This window comes from Monodelphis domestica, chromosome 6 (assembly GCF_027887165.1).
Source record: "Monodelphis domestica isolate mMonDom1 chromosome 6, mMonDom1.pri, whole genome shotgun sequence".
Taxonomy (NCBI): domain Eukaryota; kingdom Metazoa; phylum Chordata; class Mammalia; order Didelphimorphia; family Didelphidae; genus Monodelphis; species Monodelphis domestica.
The window spans coordinates 108,201,176-108,225,544 of NC_077232.1; the positions used below are offsets into that span (position 1 = coordinate 108,201,176).

Genomic DNA, 24,369 nt, shown 5'->3' on the forward strand with positions numbered 1-24,369 from the left:
AAAATAGTTTGTGATGGGATATGCTTTTTTTAATTAAAAGTTTAATGTACATTAACATTTTTAGATGAAAAACTGACAATCCGAGAACAGTTCTAAATTCTCCTTTGATTATTTTTTCCAGAGCACTGAAGGCATTGAAAAGCTGCATAAGTAGGCTAACGAAGTCAGATTCTTTTAAAATTAATTTTTTGTCCTACCACAGCACCCCTACTTAACTCCATTTGCTCCTCTTGCCCAGTGAATCATGAACAATTTCCCAGCAGGGGCTTCAGGACATTCACTGACTGACTCTATACATACTTCCCAAGCGCCTTCATCTCCTATTCACCCTGGCTATAACTTCTACCCCAATCTGGACAATTTTACTAGCTGCCAAAACAAAAGTGAAAGTTAACTTTGTCTATTTTGAGCCGGCCTTGGAAATACCTCTCCTATTTCTCAAGTCACCAATAGTAGGTTTAGGCTTTTTGATGATATTTCATGATCCTACCCTTCTCTGAGTCTCCTAGAGACTCCCTGGCTCTCTAGTCCTTCCCTCTAGCCACTGCCTAGAGGACCAACTAAACTTTGAACTAGAATATAAAACGCTGATTTGTTATTGGTCCCAGATGACACATGCATTTAACAAGGACCTTCTTTAGCCAAAGCCAAGATAATATAGGACTCTTGGGTAACCTAGGAAACATGTTTTTCAGAGAAGTGAGAGAGGCCATTCAAATCAGACCTCAATAAATCCTCACAACTGGCCTAAGTATAAGGACCACCCTGATCCCTTCACATCACCTTCCTACCTCCTCACCTTCAAAGCCTTCAATTGCCTTCTATTGAGAGAACTGGATGAAGCCTCCCTTCCATACTTATACTTTCTCCTAAGGCTTTTAAAATCAACACCAAAGTCTTACTCTAGGAAATCCTCTCTGAAAAATTGAGACCCACCTACTAACCCACATTTTGTAATAAAAAAGAAAGTTAAATAAATGAGTCTTGGAGAGAATTGTGGTTAAACAATTCACAATCATTTTTACTAACTCAGCAGTTCTGTATTTTAGTAGTGCATATTTTAACTAAAGACATGGGATTTAGAGTTGGAAAAAAACTTTAGAGACCATTTGATCTTGACCAACTCCCTCTTTCTATTTGATTAGGAAACAAAGTATTCAAATCAATGGAGTTAATTTACAAAGTCGCATAGTTAGTGATAAAGTAAAGATTCAAACCCTGGGAAGTCTAACTCCAAGGGTAATAATTTCTCTACTACAATTTGGCAAAATGGTAACATTTATAATGTTGTACAATAACATCTGAAATAATGAAAAGTAGGTTTTCATTGGCTACAAATATTTTATAGGATCAAAGATCTAGGGCTGGAAGGGACTACAGAGGCTATTTAGTGCAAAGCTCCCTATTTTATAAATAAAGAAACTGAGTCCTCTGGAAGTTAAGTGCCCAAGATCACATAAATAATACACATTAGAAGAAAGAACTGAACCAAGGTCCTCTGACCACTGCAGTCAGTGCTCTTTACATTATATCATTCCCAGAAAGATTGGGATATTGTTTTTTCCATGGCCAAAACTATATAGTGAGAAAAAAGTACCTAGTGCTGTCCAGTAGAACCCAATAGTAGCCATCAGATTAAATTTTTGATAGCTCCCCGTTGCCTAAAGAAAAACACATATGTCTCAGCTTGTCATTTAAAACCTTTCACAATTTGGCCCCAGGCTTCCTATCTGGATTTTATGTATTCTATACTCAGGTCAAACTATATTATTTGTTATTCTACCAACTTGGCAGTCCTCTATTCTCCATGTCTTTATAAAGACTAGCCCAGAGTACTGGAATACACCCCTTCCCATCTGCACCTCTCAGAGTTCTTAGTTTTGTTTCCTCAAGAAAGCCTTTTCTGATCCCCTAATAATTAGTTATCTCTCCTTCCTCAAGTTATCTTAAAATTAATCAATTACCAAGTATTTATTAGACTCTTTATAGGTTCCAGGCACTGTGCAAAACTCTGGTAATTCAAAGAAGTGAAAAATCAAGTTCCTGCCCTGAATCCCAGCTGTTATACTACTTATATCTTTGTCTCCTAACCTCTCTGGATCTCAATTTCCTCCTATGTAAAATGAGGTAGGATGAAATGACATCTAAATTCCCTTCCATCTCTTGATCAATGTTCCTATATCATAGTCCCTCACTAAAATGTGTATATGCTCCAGGATCTGGCAGATCGACTTTCCCAGAGATTAAAAGCCCTGCTGAATGGAACTATTAGTACCATTCTTGTTTTCCTGTCCCTGATCATAGAAAACATGATTCTAGTCATCATCAAATATTAAAGATCACCTCTTAAGTCCCTCATTTTACAAATGAAGAATGTGAGGCCCACACAGTGAGTGGCAGAACTTTGACTATACCTCAGGGCTCCTGATTCTGAGGCTTATTCTACTCAATTTTCTTCTACTATTACATAGCTTTGGAAATTTCCCCACCTAAGAATGTCCCACTGATCAGGTATGTCATAGCAGGGATTCCTTTTGAGAATAGGTTATACTATATGACCTAGATGGTTGTTGGGGTCCCTTCTGACAAAGTCTCTGCTTGTGTGAAATGACAAAAAAATCTAACTCTCCTTCATGCACAATTTGTTCCCCACAATCTCTCAACTCTAGGTCTTTGTACTCACTACTTGCCTTGCCTGAAATACCCTCACTTTTCTCCTTGAATTTCTCATAGAATTCTCATAGAATCCCTTTCTTCCTTCAAGATGCATCCAAAGCACAATCTTCTGCAGGAGACCTTTCCTGATACTTCCACACACACCACCACCATCACCTCCTGTCCCCCACAAAATCACTAGTTTAGCCTTCCTAACTGCCTTGGGTTTAATTGTGTGTGTGTGTGTGTGTGTGTGTTTGTGTGTGCTTATTGTTCCCTGACAGAATGTAAAGTCCTTGAGAATAGGGATTGTTTCTTTCTTTGTATATGTATGAGTACTGCCTAACTGAAAAAAAAATGCTTTTTAAAAAAAATCTTACCTTCATCTTAGTATCAGTTCTAAGACAAAAGAGTGGCAAGGGCTAGGCAACTGGAGTTAAGTGGAAATATTTTCTGAGATCTCTTACAGATTGAGTAAGAAAAGGTCCCATTGTGTAAAGTTCTGCTAAGTTAGAGCTATGACTTGTCCAGGATCATATGGCTAAGAAGTGTCAGAGGTCAGATTTGAACACATGAGAAAAAATGCTTATTAACTGATTATTAATAATGGAGAAACTTACTAAGCAAAGAACCCAGAGTCACAGTGAGACCTAAGTACCCATGAGATGCTACCAGAAGTCATCAAGTAATACTCTAATAATCAAAAAAAATCTTGATTTTATTAGATTTTAGATGGCATAAATCAAAGATGATCCTCAGCAAAAACCAGTTTGCCTTTATTGCCCTCTTTTTCATTTTGGTGCCTTTGGATATCACATATCCAAGGCTCCAACTTCAGGAACCCAGCTCCTTTCCCCTCAATTGTGTGACTAGGTTGCACAGTGGTTACAGTAGTAGACCTACCTATTATTATTACTAGCTATTCTCAAAGCCTGTTCTCTCTGAATGGATCTGATATTAGCAATTTGGCTTGGTGTAAATTTAAGCCAATGTGTTGTTACTTTTCCCAAGGCTATTTTAAGACCTATCTTTAACTGGGTAATGAAAGCCTTTATCCTGTATTAAAGGAATTTCATATGTAAGCAAGTGGGTGAGAAAATTGGGAGGAGATTTTTGAATGCCCTTCTAATCACATCATATTGGCAGCCGCTTATTCTGCCTTTGGATAAGGCCTGACCTGACTTGAATAATAGCTTGACCTGACTGGAAAGGCAAAGTTTCCAGAAATGGAAAAAATAAATGGAACTTTTAGAAAAAAATTAAATTACATGGAATAATTTTAATAGCCTTTGGAGCTCTAAAATCACTTTGTTGGTTTAGTAACATAAAAATGCATTAGGTATAATTTGATTTGCTCCAAAAAATTATCACCTTTGGTATATTTAGACCTAAGGTCATGTACCCTGCCTTCTGCAAAGTTGAAATGAAAGAGAGGTTTTCTTAGAGATGGCAAAATTTCATTTTCTTGCAAGTGGTGAGATTTCTCCAGTGTACTGTGGCATATATAGGTAGTCTACTGTGTTCATGTGGTAGTATCTATCTTGGACAGTCACTTTAGATGGGCAGAATTTAGAAGGATGAGACACAGTTGGAATAGGAACAGGGCCTAGGCACATGGAAGGTATAACTGGATCTCAATTACATGATCACCCAAGAACACAATGATGAGACTGTGATTCTAGCAAAGTAAGCAAAGTTAAGGAAAATAATTGAAATATTCAGGAAAAACTTTGAGGGGAGGGAAGGAAAGAGAGAGTTAAGAAAAGCATCCTTGAAAATGTTATATAACTATAAACTTCTTTCAGAGCAAAAGTATTTTCTCACTTCCTATTTTCTAGGCTTTTTCCAGAAATAATAATGCAAACTAGAAAAATGACTGGGCTAAAAGTCATAAGATCCAGTGACCTTGGACAAATTACTTCCACTCTTTAGGATCCAGCTTCCTTTATTTGTAAATCAGGGGGTTGGTGGGATTGAACCAAATAATATCTAAGATGTCTTTAAGCTCTAGAATGCCATGGTTCCTATGATCCCTTGACAAACTCAGATTCTTTGCTTTGATAATTACCTCTAGTATATCTTGTGTCTCTGAAACCATTATGAGCATCCTTGCCTGGTCAAAGTCAACTTCTATGAGTAAAAGAGTGAAATGAAGAGAGTCGTCAAATGCATGTTATCAGCTACCTAACCATTAACATCAGACCAGGCTCAAATAGACAAAGCCCTGACTACTTTGTGCTCTAGCACCTCCCCTTGTTTGAATGTCATGATCCCAAGGGAGATGCGCATAAAAAGCTTAATTTGAGTATCATCTCTCATCATTCAATATAGTTTTTCAACCCTTTCAAAATTACATTGAAAAATCTATATAATGTGTGCTTAGATTAATGAACTGTTTGAATCAGGATCAATAAGCATTCAAAGCCCTGAACTGTTGACACCTGCTGGATCCAACACTAAGAACGTTTCTTTGCGGGTGTAGCCAATCAGGATTTTCTAACTACAGGGGTTCCACTTAATAAACAAGCAATCTAATATATGACCTCTGTAGATTAATTTCCTGAGAGCAAGTAAATAATCTGGATTCAAAATTTCCATGATTATACATATAATTACAGTATCACTTACCAATTAACACATTGATTTAAACCTTCTTGGAATTGTGTACTTAGGTATAAAAGAGATAATCATTCAAATACTCAACATCTCTTGAAGATGGCAAAAATCACATGGCACATGATGTTATACACATCTGATTTCTCTTGTGGAAGAGAACATTATGATGAGAGCAGATTACCAGTAATAATGCATGCAGGGGGCTGGGATTATCATGGTTCAAAATAGCTGAACTACAATGATCCACGTTAGAAAGGTTCAGCTCTGCCATCATAATTGTGCCTTTTAGATATAGTGACACCTCCCGAAAATCTTTCCACAGAGCCAAAGATTTATAAAACTGCTCCTCTGGCCAGGATTGTTATTATTACTATTTTAATTTACTGCAGCAATGAAGGTATAAGTTATCTGCCATTAGACAGTTACATAAATGGACAAAGATATATGACAGAGATTTTTTTCCACTTTGGACAAGGGCAATAATTAATGTAAGTTTGTCATTCCTTATTTCTAGATAAGATTGTCCATTAAAAATGTAAATGCATCCCTTTGTAAGGCAGCCCTGCGGTGAAAACAAAGACAGACATCAATGAAATTTATGTCCAGTTGTGAAAAAGCAGTTAAAAATAATAAATTACAATGGCAAATATAATGAACTTACTGTCCACCAGGAAAGGAATCAAAATGTAGCCTCATTATGGAGGTCTTTCTAGCCAAGTGTTGCACTGAATAGATATCCTCAAAGAAGCAGTATCTAAGAAGGGGGGAATTGCTGAACTCGGGCACTTACAAGTCAAGGGACCTTCGAGAGGTCCCTTGTGCCTCACTTCCCTCATCCATAAAATGGGAATGAGAATAATATTCTACTATCTGCCTCACAGGGTTCTAAGGAAGGCATTTGGCAAATCTTTGTAAGTGCCGTCATGGGGCAACGTTTCAGATTTTTCTCCTTATTTTACTTTCTGAACAATTGCTTTGAATCACCGTAGAAAATAATAGTTGAATAAAGCTCAAGTGATAATGATTTTGGGGGAGAATAAGGTAGAATCTGGACTTATAATGGCATCTTTCTGGAGAATACCCCACATGGAAATACTCTTCACCAATGTAGGCAGGCAATTTTTTGTAATATATAGACTCAGATTTGGAGTAATCAAATTTAAGTGACTTCTCCACGGTCACACAACTAGTATACAACAGCATCAGGATCTGACTTCAGGTCTTCCTTTCTCCCAGGGAAGCCCTCTATCCACTAGGTCAGGCTGCTCCATGTAGGTTTTTATAATATTATGGTGAATATTTCAAAAATCCATACTTGGGCATTTGAAAACTTGAAAATAGTGAATGCCACTACTTAACTCAAAATACTCAATGTCTCTCAATATGAGAAATCATGATCATAACCATAATTAGGAATCGGAGCAATGTGGAATTTACTAAAAGTTAACTTTTTATGTACATCTTAACTTTGGACTCAGATGCAAAATAATGCTCTAGGTTAGGTTCATTTGAATATTTTTTTACTCCTCCCCTAAGTGGCTCTACTGTCTCTGCAAAAATCCTAATTAGGGGATTACAAAATTGACACTCTGAGATTTATAAAAATTTGAAGCAATTCCTCAGAAGCAAAAGCCTCAGGAATATTGCCTCATGCCAATAAGACCCCAGGTGTAAATTCCTTCTCCACCTCCAAAGTTCCAAAATGTTATTAAGGACATTCAACAGATTAGTTGACTTTAAAGGTCTTGATGTTTTATTAATACTTCCATTTTTATCCACACTATTTAAAATTTCTGGAATGTGAGTTTCAGTGTCTAAGAGGTGATCACTGCTAAGCAATATGAAATCATTGTGCTGGGGAAAGAAACTAACTTCATTCCTTTCTTAGCCCTGTGAACTGTTTTAAAGAGGCAAATAGATAGGGAAACCTCGCTTCTGCAAGCTGGAAGTCCCAGGTGGCAAAAAAAGAAAAAAAGAAAGAAAAGAAAAGAAGAATGTAAAATTTCAGAGCCAACTTTTCTACCTCTGACAGCATGAGAACAGAAAAAAACACATAAGAGTCCGCTTCTCCAAACACCCAGCCCAGTGAAATTGCTTTAAGTTTCAGCCACTGTAATCGAGCTCTGGGAAACTCTGAGGGTGTCAGCAGCTTCTCAATAAAAAGGAAAACTGAAAATAGTACCAAAATGGCTCGTAATAGCAATAATGTATAGTTCTGTGGTCATTACCGGTCAGATAATAACTAGGAATGACCTTAAAACCATATATTATAGCTTAAGTAGGGCCTGGTGTTCATTGCAGATGTGCAGCCCAAGAAGATGCCATGCAATCTCACCATCATTGCTCACGCTGTTACGAGACTAGTCTGCATGTGTGGGTTTTTCCTTCTCCAGTGTTATCACACTAGGAATCTTATAATGTTCTGAAAAATATGTGCCTTTAGGTAACGGTCCTCACAGAAAGAAGATAAATACCCAGGCCAATGTAATGAAAACATACAGAGGAAGCAGTTCTGATAATATAGGTAAAGATTTTTATAACACTTGTTCAATGATAAAATGTGTTTACATTTTTATATCCTCAAATGTCAGGAATGCTTTAGGAACCTTCATTCATTCCTTTGGTACCTCTGTAAAATGGTACTAATGGTACAATCTTTGTTCTAAAATGAATGAATGAATGAAGCTTTTATTAAGCACTTACTATGTGCCAAGCACAGTGCTGAGCCCTGGAGACACAAAAGGAAAAATCAAAGAATTCTTGCTCTCAAGAAGCTCACATTCTTATGGGGGAGACAACATATAAGAAGACTTCAGCTGGCAAGTCAGATGTTCTATAGATAAGAACACATAATTAGAATTGCAATCACAATGAACTAAGTTTATTTTTCCTCCCAGATCTGTCTAAGCTCTAACATGAACACATCCTCCAATTGTTGTGCCTTTCAATTTGCCCTCAGCATCAATTCATTTGGATTTTAACTTCTGCCACCATTTTGCATATGTTTGGAACTTATTCAGATGTGTAGAGAATATCACATTCTTTTATTTCCTCCTAAACCCTTTGGTGAACAAAGTTTTCAACATAAGAACATTTCCATTCCTGAAATAGCCTCCCTCGGCAAGGAGGAAGGAAATGTAGTTTGTGGGCTACATTCAATCTAAAGGCATTGAGGTCATTCTTTCCCCTGACCACAGAAAACGGGTTCGACAGCTTTATCAGCAAGTACTAGCTCTCAGCAGATTGTGCTGGTGACTTCTAGATAGAGAGTGATGGTCAAAGAGAACCAGACTTCAGACACTTCATAGGAAACAGAGCCACAAAAAGAAATCAATTTAACGGCAAGGGGAAAAAATAAGTTGTTTAAAAACCCAAAAGCAGGAGAAGAGAAAGAAAATGGGCAATTTGGTAAGTTAGAGTTTTCAACTTGACACAGCGAGACCCAGAATCTTTTGTCCTCTTCCCTGCTCTTAGATTCACAAAATTTTTCCTGCTTCCAAGAATGAGTTCATTCACAAACATTAGCTCTCTTGGCTTTCCTCATTCTCAGTTTTCTTGATTCCTCTTTGCTAGTACTGTGGAAGGCTTTATTTAGCAGCTTTTTGGCAAAGGGCTACCCTAGAATATCAGCTAAACATCACTGGCCTATTTTCTTTAAGACTAATATGATGATAATTTAAGGTTAGATGGCTTAGTTCTATAATAATAACCTAGACTCATGCCATACTTCAATTATATTACCTTTATAGTTTAGATTTTTGTTGTTTAGTTGTTTTTCATTCATGTCTACTCTTTATGATCCTATTTGGAGTTCTCTTGCTAGAGTCACTAGAGTAGTTTGCCATTTCCTTCTCCAGCTCATTTTACAGATGAAGATGCGGAAGTAAACACTGTTAAGTGACTTGCCTAGGGTCACACAGCTAGTGTCTGAGGCCAGATTTAAGCGCAGGAAGATGAAGCTTCCTGACTCCAGTCACTCTATCCACTGCACTACCTAATTGCTCCATAGATCAGATACATGATCTCATCTGAATCTCACAACAAACACCCTTGGGAGAGAGAGACAAGACAATGTCACTTGCCTTTCTTTTGAGTTGAGGAAACTGACACCCAGAAATTAGGTGACTTGCTCAAGATCACACAGCTAAGTAACAGGGATAAGATTTGGAAAGCCTTTTGACACTGTGTGTAAAATTCTTTCTAGTATTCCACAACATCCATTGCCTGGACTATTACAATAGTGCTCTGATAAGACTCTAGTCCCTCAGTCTCTCTCCTCTCCAATCCATCATTACACAACTACCAAGATAATCTCTGTATGACAGAGATCTGACCATGTCATTCCTCTCCTTAAAAGCCTTCAGTGATTCCCTCCTATCTCTAGAATAAACTTCTCAAATTGGCTTCTAAGGCCCTCCACGGTCTGGTACCAATCTATCCTTTAGGACTTATTTTACCTTAATGAGAAGTTTTGGATACTTAGCCCAACAGAACATCTCCTCCCTCAGCTGTTCCCCAGACCTGGGATGCAGTCCCTGATCCTCTCCACCTTTCAGAATCCTTCTTTTCATGAGGTCCAGCTGAGGTACTACCTGACAGCTATTTATGCTCCCTCTCTTTCGCGTTATTTATCTGTGCTCCTGTTCTACCCACCTCAGGAAAGTGTAAGCTGCTCAAGGGCAAGGGTTGTTTCATTAGCTTATCCTGAGATCCTAACAAAGAGCCTTGAGCAAAGATTCCATAGGTAGTTAGTTCTTTGAATTTCTTTGGAAGGGTCATTCAGTAGGGTCCCCTACTTCTACAAATGAAGAATCTGAAATCCAGAGAAGTTAAGATGTTAAGAAACGTGTCCAAAGTAATGTAGGTAGTAAATTAAAGAGCTGGATTCAAACCCAAACCCCTTTGCTCTTCTCTAGATCTAAAGGTCTTATGCCATATTCCCCTATCTGTACTTTACTGAATAAGAAGATTTTATATAAAACAAGTTCAGAATTCATTTCAATTATTTCTTCCTGAAATGGAGTTTCGCCTGTTCTGATGCCTTAGAGAGACAGAAGAGAAAGTTACTTTTGTGAGTGAGACTCCATAATTACCTGTAGCTGCATTCACTGGGGTAATATCTGATGACTCTAAAACTTTTAATAAATATTTCTGCTTTCTATCTTGCTCAGTAGAGAGACTTCCTTTCACTCTCTTTCTCAGTATTAATTACCTCCACCTTCTTAGTCTGTGGCTACATTTCCACCCAGCATTCCTGGACATTTGCATTTCTTTCTCAGGAGGCAGCTATTAGATGACTCCATTTACATTTTTTAATGCTGGGCATAAATAAGATTCCCCCTGGCTCTGAGGAAGACAAGATGGCTCTCTGGGGTGACTGTTACCTCTCAGGAAGTTTACTTCTTAATACAGACTACCAGGGCTCTTTGTCCTATGAGTATTTGAGAAAATTCACATCTCCCTTCCCCAGCACCACCCGGCAGGTGCAAAATCTCCAAAGTGCAAAGGAACACATTAACACTCACCTCAAACAACTTGTCTTTCTACAGGCATTCAGTTTATGAATGAAGTAGCCTGGAAGAAAGATTATTTGACAATCATTTATGTAACAAGTTCCCTTCCCATGTTTATTTGCGGCTCTGAAGATGAGCCTGGTATCCTAGGTTGCTGAGATGAAGCCATAAATTATTTCTTTTTGCAGAGATATTAGAAACTGGGCTCATCCAAAGAGTCCAGCCTTCCTTTCTGCCAATTTCCAGTTATCTTAAGCCCTCTCACCTTTTAAATAAACTGTAACTCCCCACCAATCCGGAGCACATGGTTGATCCCCTAGATAACCCAATTTTTTACTGCTGAAACCCAAGAAGCTATTAAGTTTCTCCAGCCTGGCAAAGTCCCAGGTCCAGATGGCTTACTACTGGTTTTTATAAAGCTTTTATTAACAAAACAACACTGAGCCTCGCTGGTCTTTGTAATGACTTTTTTCCACCCTCAGAGGATCATCAGTGGAGATGACAGCCAGTTGTTACCTGTGGACTGTTGATTCTCATTAATGACAACATTCCGACCACCTTGGAATATCATGGAGCCCTCACTTGAGTCCCTCTGGCCTCCTCTAGAGTAATGATTAAAATTATTCCCTCTAACAAGAAAAATCACTTTAGTTAATGAGAAACAAAAACAAGAGCCCACTAAGGGGGTGTTGATATGGAATAACCCCCCATTTATGATTATTAACAGTCTGGCAATGAGTTAATATTAGTCATCTCCCAATCAGGGAAGCTGGAGCTGTTAATTACCAAGCTGCTATCATGGGATTTGTACAGAGTATTCTCTTTCCTTTGGGTGTAGGTTTTCCTCATGAACGGATGTGACATGCCACACATGACAACAAGTATCACGGCTATATCAGGGTGCACTGGAGGGCTCAAAGGACTGGTAATGGAATACAGAATTTCTCACCTCCAGGTCACTGGTTCAAATCCAAAAGGCCAAGAAAAGACATTACCTTGTGGTGGCCTTTGCATAAGTGTCACAGCACAGCACCAGCTGCCTCTGAGTGTTCACTTCAAAGAGAAAAAGAGAATGACAACTCACCATTGCTGGTCTTAGAGGCAAGTCCACAGACAGACCAGGTCTGGAAATTCTGACCATCTGAGTTCACACCCTTCCTGGAGAAGCACATGGCAAGCTCACAGGAGCCACTCATGCTGGCCCACCTGTTCTTTGCACACATACAGGGAATGAATCTCTAATGCTACCAGATGCAAGGCTTCTGTTAACATAAAATTCAAACTTAAAGAATTTGTCAGGTTACCTGTAAAGCGTGTTGGGGTTCACTTTTCCCATATCCAAATTTTTTGCCCATTCATGAAATCCCCTTGAGATGCATTGAAGTGTTTAAGGTCCCAAAACTCAGGAAAAAAGGCCCTGTCTGCACCAGAGATTTTACTTCAGAAATGTTAGCACACAAGGGAATACCCCTTACTCTGCTAATGCACGGCTCTAACTGAGCAGAACTTTATACAACGGGACCTTTTCGTACTCAATCTGCAAGAGATCTCAGAAAATATTTTCAGAGAATTCTGGCAGGTAAAGTGACATATAACACCCATCTTCCCCTCTTTAAAGTCCATTTTAACAATCAGGATGGATTGCATTTGGTTTGTTTGTTTCATCTCATCACCTCTCCCTTTGCTCCTTCTGAGTGTCTCATGCCACCTCCATAATCTCCTATGTCCCAACCTAAAGTAGTATTTTATTACCCTCTAATTCTAAACTGGTCCCGCTCTTTCTGGCAGGACTCTTCCTTATACAACCATCTCTACTAGGCCAATGAAGCTACTATGCTCCACCCCAAGCTAACTGGGTCATCACCATAGGGAGCAGGCAGAGACTTTGACAAGCAGAGTTAAACAGCAAATTATCCTAACTAAATGTCCAAAAATGCAACCACACAAAGACTTTCTGCTCTTAACCTCATGATGACGCTGAACAAGCTCACGATGGACATAAGGAAATATTTTTTGGTTTATCATTTTTATTATATAATTTTAATTCTATCGTGTCTATCGCACACATGATGGTTGCTTATAAGGCTGACATTTTGCCATGCAGATGTCACGTGTCATAGAAGGCAAGCCAGGACTATATCTTTCTCTCTGAACATTTAGATCCCAGAATTTCCAAATTGGAAGGAACCTCAGAGGTCACATAGTCCAACACATAACAAAAAAATAAATAAATAAAAGAATCTATTTTATAGCCTACCTATTGCATCCATATAACAAATCTCTGTTCAAGGACTTCCAATGAGGGAGAGGGCACTCATAACCAACTAAGGCAGGCCATTCTACTTGTGGATGGTTCACCATCCATATTTTCTGTCTCTGCACTCTGACTACTACTAAACATCATTGGATAAAGTCCCAAAGGGGAGCTGATTTAATCCCCTACAGCTTTGTGTTTTATGTAACAGCTGACTCCTCACTGCTCTCATCAACTCCCTATGTCATTCTGTAGAGACTGCTCCAAACCTTTTCCCCTCTACTCTAGTCCCTAGTTTTCTTCCTGCCCCACAAATACAGGCAATTAATAGAGCCTCCTACCTCACAGTAAAGCTCCAGTTCATCTGACAGAACCTCACTCAATTTAAGCTTTATGAGGCCATGGATTATCTCATTTTTGTATGTTTCCTTCCTAGTGTCCAGTAGAGTGCCCAGAACAGAGAAGATGCTTAATAAATACTTAGTGATTGATTAATGACCTCCCTCACAACTCCTCCCCCCAACACTTCTCAGCATCATCAGGCCATCCTGCCATCCCTCCAGGAATAGAGGAAAGTGTATCCTAACTCCTTAAAACAAATACCTCTAATTGGAATCTGACAGAGTTTCTAGCAATCATGGCATATGAATGTGATGGAACACATAGTACTATAAGATAGTCTGAATGGAGGTGGGGCATAAAGCATCAAGATGACTCATTGGATAGAGAGCCAGGCCTGGAGGCAAGAGGACCTGGGTTCAAATTTGGCCTCACGCATGTCCTAGCTGAGTGACCCCTGGGCAAGTTACTTAACCCCAATTATCTAGCTCTTACTGCTAATTGATACTTAGATTCTAAGATGGAAGGCAAGGGTTAAAGAAAAGATGAAAGGAAGAGTTTCACAGAAGTCTGAAAAAAATGTATATGAACTGATGTAGGGTGAAAACAACCAAGGGAATGTAAGAGAAGAGAGATTCTACATTGAAGAGAGACCAACCAGTCTCTGGGGGAGACCAGCTGAAGAGAGAGTGGAGGAGGGGCAAAGGAAAAAAAACTGAGAATTCTAAGAGAGAATCAGAAGCTTGAAGATCCAACTGGCAACTCACTTCTAGCTTGGCAAAGATAGAGGAGAGAGGTGGATTCCCTGAGCCTATTTCTTTGGAGATCTACTACCCCTTCTGAAACCCTAAAAACTTCCACTAAGACCTTCAGTTACAGCAATCTAAAATCCTCAAGTGGGATTGTGGATTCGGACTTTTGAACAGAGCCATCCACAGACCTTTTGTCTTGGGATTTCTCTCTCTCTCCCTTATCTGTCCCTGGACTCATACATTTAAGATCTAGCAGTTGGCAAAAGAGAGAGGTCAGGGTTGGGAAGCTTGTGACCTCCACACTCTAGGGAGCCAATCTGCAAGAGGGGAAAATCTGTAGGGTTTCCCTTTTTTACCCACATTCCTGCCTGCTTTACTTACCTACCCCTGCCATCACCTTTCCTGCTTCAACTTCAATAAATTGTTTGACATTTAAGATTTAGGTTTGGGCCAGTCTCTAAACAACATAGTTAAGGGGACTGAAAATTTGGGGAGGGTCACTCCTCTCCCCAAAAGGAGGGTTGACTTCTAGATCCCAGTGATTCAAGACTGTCTGACCAAAGGAACTGACATCTTTCCTTGGCAGTTGACCACTTCTAGGATACTGAAAAGAGCTGACAGTTAATGGTCCTTTGGGAAGCAGAGGCATAAGAGATCATCTTGCCTTTCAAAGATAGGTTTGACCTCAGGAGCTCTGGGCTCCTCTGAGGGAGGCGTCCTACCATCTCACTGAGGCAATCCCACTCTAGTCTCCTGTCCTCCATCTCCCAGAAAACATCTCTGTGGAGACATACTCTTTTTCCAAGGGGACAGGACCTGGCTTTATCCCCCTCCCCAGAAGTAAGGGAGAAGAACAACCTCTTCACTCTCTTTCACCCCTATTCCCTCTTTCTCTCTACCATCTCTTCTCCCTCATTACAAGAACAGTTTATAAAAAGATAAAAATATTAAAACAACTTGGGAACTCTGAACATCATAATGACCACTCCTCAATTCTAGAGGACTAATGGTGAAACATGCTACCTACCTCCTGACAGAGAAGTGAAAGACTCAGACTGCAGAATGAGGCATAGGTGTGTATACATAAATGGCAGCTAAGTAGTGGAGACCTGGAGTCAGGAGTTTAAAACTGGCCTCAGACACTAACTAGCTATGTGTCCCTGCGCAAGACACTTAACTCTGTTTGCCTCAGTTTCCTCATCTGTAAAATGAGCCTGTGAAGGAAATGGCAAAGCACTCCAGAATCTCTGCCCAGAAAATTCAAAATGGGATCACAAAGAGTTGAACACAACTGAACAATATAGGATTAGAAAGGAAATTAATTTCGTTGGGAGGAAAAATTTATCAAAACATTAAATAAGAAAACCATGTTCACAAATCCCAGGTTAAGAACTTCTGATCTAGTCAGAACCCCCTTACAATGGTTTCCATTTCTGGGTACCAAGAAAGCATGAAGCAAAATGGTTGTCAAAGTATGGTAGACAAAACACTGAATGAGCACAAAATGAGAAGGCTTCAGAACCAGGTTTGGCTGCACCACCCAGTAACCAAATGATCTCTAGAAAATCACTGTGGTAAATCTCAGAAATGGAAGGGACCTCACAGGTCATCTAGTGACACCACGGGCCAGTGGTGTCAAGCCCAAATGGAAACAGGGTTTACCAATCTACACTTAAGGATTCTTGTAGGTCACATAATAACTTTGTTTTAAAATGTAATAGTATTTGTTTTATTGAATTTGTATTTATTTTTTTATTTCCCATTTTCCCATAAATTTCCCAATTACATTATAATCTGGTTTGGCCATATTCGGAAGTGCTTCAGGCCACAAGCAGTCAGATTTGACACCTGATCTGGGCAGGAACTGACTCTGTGATATCTTTAACCAGGGGTCATCCAGGATCATGATTCCATAAGACCAATGATTCCATATGCTGCGTACATGCTGACAGAGATGAACTTGAGATGCAGAATGAACCATGACTTTTTTAAGGGCAGCCATGTGGTGCAGTGGATAAAGCTCCAGACCTGGAATCAGGAAGATCCAAGTTCAAATCCTGATTCCAATGCTTATTGGGTGTGTGACTCTGAGCTAGTCACTTAACTTCTATTGACCTCAGTTTCCTTAACTGGAAAATAAGGATAATAATAGTACCTACCTCCCAGGGTTGTTGTGATGACAAAAAGAGAAAATAATTGTAAAGTCCTTAGCACATGGCCTGGCACATGGTAAGTGCTATATAAATGTTAACTATTGTTATGATAGTTTTGGACAGGACTGATTTGAAAATATGTTTTGCTCTACTATGCATATTTGTTCAAGAGGTTTTGTTTCTCCCCATTCTGGAGGGGTGTGCGAGAGAAGGAGAAAACAAAATGAATACCTCATTGAAAAAATACTTAATTTGAAATGAAAGAAGGGGGGGTCATCCAGCCTCCACTTGAAAACCCAAGTGATGGGAAACATCCTGAAACAGCCTGTTCCCCTTTAAGAGAGCTCTAATTGTTTGTCAGGTGGGTGTTTGGGGGTTTTTTTCTGATAGAGCCAAAATCTACCTTTCTGAGGTTTACCACCATTGCTTCCAATAGTTTGGCACTAAAGAACAAAGCCTTTCTTTGGGGACAAAATATCTGCAAATTCAGGAGGGGCAGGCTCAGGAACAAGCAGATTATTTCAGAAACATTCCCCCCTAGATCTGACCTGACACTTTATCTTTTTCCTAACCATTTTGAGATACCTCATCAATATTTAAGACTCAAGTCAAACCCCATCTCTTTATAAGACATTTTTCAGGAAGAGGCATTTGTTAAGTACCTACTAGGTGCTATGCATTATTCTAAGCAGCTTTCAAATATTATCTCATTCAATTCTCACAACCAAGTGGGGAAACAAGTGCTATTATTATCCCCATTTACAGATAAGTGAGTTGGCCAGGGTCACAAAGCTATTAAGTGTCTGAGGTCAAATTTGAACTCAGGTCTTCTTGATTCCAGGCTCAGTGCTCTAGCTGCTTAGACTCAATCTGAACAGGGCTCTCCTTTAAAATTCCATCAAGCATCTTTTGTCTATTCTATTCATCTATTGCTAATTCAATTCATCAATTGATAATTAATTTTATTCAACCTTTTGACAAGTTTCATTTTGACTTGACCTGTTATTTAAAATTTCTATTTAATTTTTCAAAATTTTCATGTACTGCATCACCAGGGAGATAAGAGACTATAGGTTGTATTTTATTTTCCCATAGCACCTCATGCAGTGCCTTACACATAGTAGGCACTCTGTAAATCTTTTGAATTGAATCACATGGAATTGAATTTCTCTGCTCTTATTAGCTGCTTCTTATGCATTCCTTTTTAAATCTGGTTTACTTGTTTCTCTTATTATATTTGGCTATTTGTGCATTGTTTTTCTCTCCCTTTGTTTTTTCTCCTTCATTTTTCCCACAAGGGATTATAGCAATACATTTGAATCAGATCTTACCATATTCCTGGATCCAGGTGTGCCTGGGATTGACTGCTGAATAGCAGGGAGGTAAGGAGTTGCTTAGAGAACTGAGGTAGAGCAAGAACACTGTTAGATCCAAATGAATCCAGCAATACGTGGAGAGCTTTAGCAGAACTGGCAGGATGGTCTGTTTCTCAGAATAAAGGGCCTGGAAGGGACAGGAGGTAGGAGGACAAAGCAGCCCCTAATCTGAAGCCCTGGGTTGCTGCCTAACCCCAAGGCTGGCCTCGCATCTGCCATTCCCATAGTCTTGACTATTTGCCAGAAACCAAATAACTGAGAAGAGAAACTCTTCAACATTTTATTGGGAAATCTGGAAGCCTGGAAAAGAATACTGCTGCTTGCTCCTGGGAAAACTATGGAAAGGAAGGTAGAACTTGTTTTTAAAATTAAATAGTTCTATGGTGAACAAAAAATGTTTTTCAGAGTTGTGACATTTAAGTGGTCATGCATTTTTCAACATATATCAGTTATGCAAAGATGTTTATATTCACTCTATCCTAAGTCATGTTTTATTTAAGTAGAACTGAGAAGTCTTCAAAAAGTTTAATGAAAAAAAGGGAATCGAAGTTAATTGAAACTAGACTTAAAGATCAGGGGGGAAAAACAACAATCCTCAAACAGAAAAGAAGCCTAAAGAAATATACCTGATGATTGTCCATCTACCTTTATCTGTTACTGTTTCACTCTAAGAGCTTTTATGGTGTTCCATGCTTATAAGAATCCAAAGAGAAAAATGTCAATGGGTGACAGTGTTAAAAGGTTCATGGGACACTGGGTTTATCCAATACTTTTAAGAATGAAAGAAAGCCCTCATTTAAATGAAGGCAATTTCTCTAAAAGGAGAGGTGTATGAATACTTTTAATTCATATTCTAACAAGCATGCAATGAAGTTCAAGAAGGTCTAATATGGAATCCAGGAAAATTGAGAATTATCTATTTCAGTCCCACTTTCAAAGATAATGACCTTAATATATAAGGTAATGAGAGGAAATATAATGACCTTAACTTGGGCAATCCATTTGTTGACAGCAGGTGATAACTCAGCCTTCCTGATGGTAATCTGTTTCTTGGCAAACAAAAGGGCTATTTGCCACATACATTTATTTTTATGGGGAAGGCATGTTTTATAAAGCTGGATACAGGGCTGTACAGGTGTGGAATTAATTACGCAAGTTACAAAATATGTTAGCACTGGTATGTTAAACTCCATCTCTGGCACCACTGTGGCTGAGACGCGATGAAACGTCCTGCTTTACAGTTACCCCAAGCCTATATTTCCAGTTGTAAGGGTAAAGCCTTTCCTGAGCAATGGATTAGCCCAGTACTTCACTCTGGTTTTGGTTTTATGACCTAAGAGTTTTAATTTTCCTGATTTCTACTCTAAGGGCTTCAAAGATGAACTGAATGACTTTTCAACAATGTTCCCTTTGTAAAAATTCTCTCTCTCAGACTCACCATGTCCCTTCAGGATTATGATAATTTTATACACTGTCTAAGATCATGTTCCTAAATGAGTTCTAGATTGGTTATCCTTATAGGCTTTTGCAACATGAAAAAAATTACTTCTCTACCTTGTGGCTCCTTACTAGATTGTTCTATTCCCCTCTCACTACTAATGTCACACTGGAGTTCCCTAGGATAAGCTTGCCCCCTAATATCCTGGGTCATTATCTTTTTGCCATTTATCTGTCTATCTCCTTCCTGATCCACCCAAGTGTGAGGTACTCTCCCTATTCCCAATCCCAAGATTACTTTGCATTACTTGCACATATTTTGTATTTACTTTTATCTGTATAATAGTTTTTAATCTTTCTATTTCCCTCTTCCCACTCCCTGAAGAATGTAATCCCCTTGAAGATAAGAATTATTTCATTTTTGACTCTGTGTCCCTAATAGTATAAATACTCAGTGAGATGGCAGCTAGGTAGCTCAGTGATTGAGAGCCAGACCTATAGAAGGGAGGTCCTGGATTCAAATCTAGCCTCAGACACTTTCTATCTGTGTGATTCTAGGTAAGTCATGTCCCCATAGTCTCGCCCTTACCATTCTTCTGCCTTGAAATAAATACATGGTATTGATTCTAAGATGGAAAGTAAAGGTTTAAAAAAAAATAAATGCTCAGTGATTTGTGTCAGAATATAAATTAGGGATAAGACTGGTTTTCTAGTGGAAAGAAAGGAATTTTGAGATAAGCCCTCGCAAAGGATTCTGGGTAGGAAGGAACTGTGGTAGTCTAAAACTGAAAATAACTGAACTTCACTTTCTTCTTGGATTTCATCTGAGCTGAGAATGGGTTTTGTCTCTCTGCCTACAATTTCAAGCTGAAGGAGGAGTTTTGCTCTAAGAGATTCTCCCTGGAAAGTTGGGATTTCATGGAGAAATCTTTGGCATCCAAGTAGAGGGTTTATTTGGAGGAAACTACTTTCCCTGAGTCCAGTCTTCATTTGCCAGTGGTCCATCTATCAGAATTCCTATTGGCTAAGGTAATCCAAAGCTTTTCATCTATAACTTTGGTTACTTTTTACAGCAGCCAAAACCAAGGGGGTTTTCCCTTTCTTTATTTATTAATTACTGGTGGGAAGATTAGAGTCAGTCAGATAGCTTGGGAAAGGGTTTTAGATAGCATAAGGAGGTATAGGTAGGGCCCAAAGAACAGAAGGCTCGCCTTAAGCAAGGGACTTAGGAGCTGGATAAAGAGTGTCAGGGTCATATCTACCAGTTCCCTTTATCCCTTTTGTTAAAATAAACTTTGTTTCAGAATCAAAGGGTTTGGGGCTTAATTGGCCCTGGGGAGTTCCTAGGTAGGTTATAACATTTTACATCCCTCTAGAACTCATTACAACTGAATTAAAAGAATATGTTACAAGGCAGCTAGGTAACTCAGTGGATAGAGGATCAGGCCTGGTGTCAGGAAGATTTGGGTTCCAATCTGGATTTAGTCACTTTGTAGTTAAGTGACCCTGAGCAAGTCACTTAACTCCAACTGCCTAGCCCTTACCATCCTTCTGCCTTAGAATCAATACTTAGTATCAATTCTAAGATAGAAGGTAAGAGTTAAAAGAGAAAGGAAAAAGAACATCTTATATTCTATTGAGAAACCTTACAGTTTTTCAGGTAATTGAGAGTACAAAATTCTCTCCCCATCATTCAAAACCAAATCCATCATCTGTCCTCTTGTTGATCCACCTTTCTATTCATGGCACCACAATTTTCCCAATGACACATGCTCAAAACCTCAGTGCCTCCTTTGACTCCGCTGTCTCACCTCTATATCCCATCAGTTACCAAGTCCTAGTTATTTTACTTCTGCTATATCTCTCACATCTGTTCCATTCCCTTAGCCACTACTCTAGTTCAAGACCTCATTACCTATTACCTAAATTATTTAAATAGCTTCTTAACTAGTTTCTTACTTCCTTCAAAAGTTATTAAGAGACCTCTTTGTTCATCCAGTCTTGCAAGCCTCCAGGCTCTCCTATATGCCACTGTCATATTAATTTTCCTAAAGCACAGTTCAAATCATGTTACTCTCTTCCTCCAAATCTTTATTAGTTGCCCTTTCAGGGTGTCTGCCAATTAGGGAAAAGATAAACAAATTACAGGATATGAATATAACAGAATACTATAAGAAAGGATAGTTTCAAAGAATCCTAAGAAAATTTGAATGAATTGATGCAAAGTAAAGTGAACAGAAGACAAAAATTTATTGTATAGCACTGACATTGCAAAAATGAACAATTTTGAAAGACTGTTCAATGCAATATTCAATCATGTTCCCAGAGAACCTATGCTGAAGAATGCTGCCAATCTCCTGACAGAAGTGTTGGTCCAATATACTCAATGAGGCATATATTTTGGGTATAGATCAATATGGGAATTTTTTTGCTTGCTAGGTATATTTGTTACAAGGACACTATTTTTCTTCTTTTTTATGTAGGAGGGTGAAAGAGTTGGAAGAATAAGAGTTGAAAGGGAGAAAAAATAAAGGTTTCTTGGGAAAAAAACTTTTCAGAAAGATAATTTCTTTGCCTCTTTAGTAATATTCAAAGTCCTCTGTTCAGCAATCTGACACCCCAAAATTGGTCCCTATTCAATTTCCAAACACATCTCACAGTATTCCTCTTCAAATGTTTAAATTCTACTTACCTAGTAGCTGAGGCTCACTTTACCTTTCATGAAAGGACTACTAAACTTGTCGACCTATAAAATGCTGTGGTAATAAGGTGCCTCTAGAGTTCAACAAAACATTTGAAAGAATTCTCATGCTATTATTGCAAAAAAAGATGAAGAGGGACAGTGAGATTACTCAGAGGATGGAGTACTAGGTATGAAGTTGGGAGGAGTTCAAATCTGGCCTCAAATACTTCCTAGCTCTGTGACCTTGGGCAAGTCATTTAACCCCAAATTCCTAGTTCTTATCATGTTTCTTACTTAGTATACTTAGTATCAATACCAAGAAAAAAAGGGTAAAGATTTGTTTAAAGGTGAATAGACAGTTGCTAATATAATTAAATTGACCTCAAACCAAATGAATGGCCAAGCCCAAAGAGAAATCATTAATAATTTGACATCAGCTTGATAAGGGACTGGTCTTTAATGGAATGACTCCAGAATCTTTGTTGAGCCTTGGGCAGTTCTGACCTTTTGATCAATAACTAGAATGAAGTATAGATGACCTCCCACAAATGATACAAATCCAAGAAGGACAGCAACATACTGGATGACCAGAGATGAGATTCAAAGAGATTTTAACAAGGAAGGACCATGGGGTAAAATTTAAGAGGAATAAGATCAGATATTAAGCTCCTACTACATGTCAAGCATTGTGTGATGCTAGGGATGCAAGGACAATAAAGAAAAAATCCCTACCTTTAAAGAGTTTTCATTTTGTGTTCACATGTTCTTAGCTTCAGAAAACCAATTCAAAAGTATAATATGGAGGTAGATGGTGGATATAGAAGGTTCTGGGTTCAAATTTGACCTCAGATACTTCCTAGCTATGTGCCCCTGGGCAAATCACTAAATCCCAGCTGCCTAGCCCTTACCACTCTTTTGTCTTGGAGCCAATACTTGGCATAAACTCCAAGAAGGTAAAGGCTTTTAAAAAAAAGTATAATATGGAAGGAATCATGACTAGAAGGCAATTCATTTAAAGAAGATATGATGGCTTTTGTGGCTTTGCAAGCTCAATATCAAGAGTGTTCTACAGCAAATTTTAAAAAAAGCAATAACAGTATAATTTTAGAATGGATTATTAAGAGAAGTCAGGTATCCAGGGCTAGGAATTAGCTACAAATCACTTCCAACAAGACCATACCTGAAAAGTGCTGTGCTTAATTTCAGGTACCACATTTTAGGGAAGACATTGAAAAATTAGAGGCATTTCCAAGAAGACAACCATGATGGGAGAAGCCCTAAAAATTCTTGCCAAAGGAAGAGCACACAAAGGAACTAGGTGCACAGAGGTGGCTTATCCTGGAGAGGAGAAGCTTTAAAAGGAAAATTATTTTAATAACTGTCACATAGAAGAAATAATATGTTTATTGTCTTGACCAAAGGCAAAGCCAGGAACAGTGGGCAGAAGTCATAAAGAGGCAACTTTAGGCTTAATGATAGAGGAAATCTCTAAAAGTAAAATGGCCTGCCCCAAGAGGGAAGATACTTCCTCTTCATGAGGTCTTCAAGCAAAAATTCTGCATCTACTCACCAGCTATGTGCTAAAGGAGATTCCTCTTCAGATACAGATTGGACTGGATTTTCTCCAAGGTTCTTTCTAAAGCTGAGGTTCTATGAGTCAGTAAATAAGTACTTGGAGTTTGAAAGAAGAGGTTTCCACAATGGGACCAACCTAATTGAACTGAAAAGATACCTCTGAGGTACTTTTATACCCACCTGTATACATGAGACACCACTAACATACTGATCTGGGGTTCTGATGAAGAATCCTAGGAAAACAGTATTCATGACTTTAAAAGGGAATAGGAATTGTGTCTAAAATTGTTTGAATTTTAGTCTGAAAATAATAGCCTTTAAATAGTCAGCCAGTAAAAGCAAAATAAATCTCTTATAATTAAGTAATGTAATTAAAATAGCCTCTTAAAGCAAAGCTTTTGTTGTTCAGTCAGTTGCATCCAACTCTTCATGATCCCATTTGGGGTTTTCTTGTCAGAGATACTGGAATGGGTTGCTATTTCCTTCTCCAGCTCATTTTACAAATGAGGAAACTGAGCTAAACAGGGTTAAGTGAATTGTCCAGGGTCACACAGCTTAGTAAGTGTCTGAGGCCAGATTTGAATACAGGAAAATAAGTCTTACTGACTCCAGGTCAGGCGCTCTATCCACTGTACCAACTAGTAGCCCCTAAGTTTAATCAAACCTATATCTATCTCTCTGTAACTTCCATGTATTCTTCCTAGTTCTACCTGTTGACACTTCCTGATTCCAGGGCAGGCACTCTCTCCACTATGTCATCTAGCTGCCCTAGAGCAAAGCAACATTTTAAAAAAAAGATGGTTGGGGGGAATGGAGGGGTGGATGGGGGTTAAAGGAATTGAAGTAATAATTCAAATAACCTAGATCCCATAACTTGATTCTCAGTAGCACTTATAAGTATGGAAATAAAATAAGATTCTAAACTGATTTCCCTCTATATTTCACACCTATACAAGTCTCTTTCTCCCAATTGATCATTTTTCTAATGTGTTTCATTAGTTTGCCTCAATGGGCTA

At 38.6% G+C, this 24,369-nt stretch overlaps 1 protein-coding gene and 1 long non-coding RNA gene across 5 annotated transcripts in view; both read right to left on the bottom strand.

Moving 5' to 3' along the window:
* The window catches only part of PPARGC1A (PPARG coactivator 1 alpha), an 800,952-nt gene that overhangs the window by 756,118 nt on the left and 20,465 nt on the right, over positions 1-24,369 (bottom strand). The window lies entirely within an intron of this gene.
* LOC103097266 (uncharacterized) overlaps positions 1-24,369 on the bottom strand; it is a 68,905-nt gene that overhangs the window by 26,216 nt on the left and 18,320 nt on the right. The window contains exon 1 of the long non-coding RNA XR_008912845.1: positions 1-24,369. This exon is cut by the window's left edge and continues 20,933 nt beyond it; it is cut by the window's right edge and continues 18,320 nt beyond it. This is a non-coding gene — a long non-coding RNA (uncharacterized LOC103097266).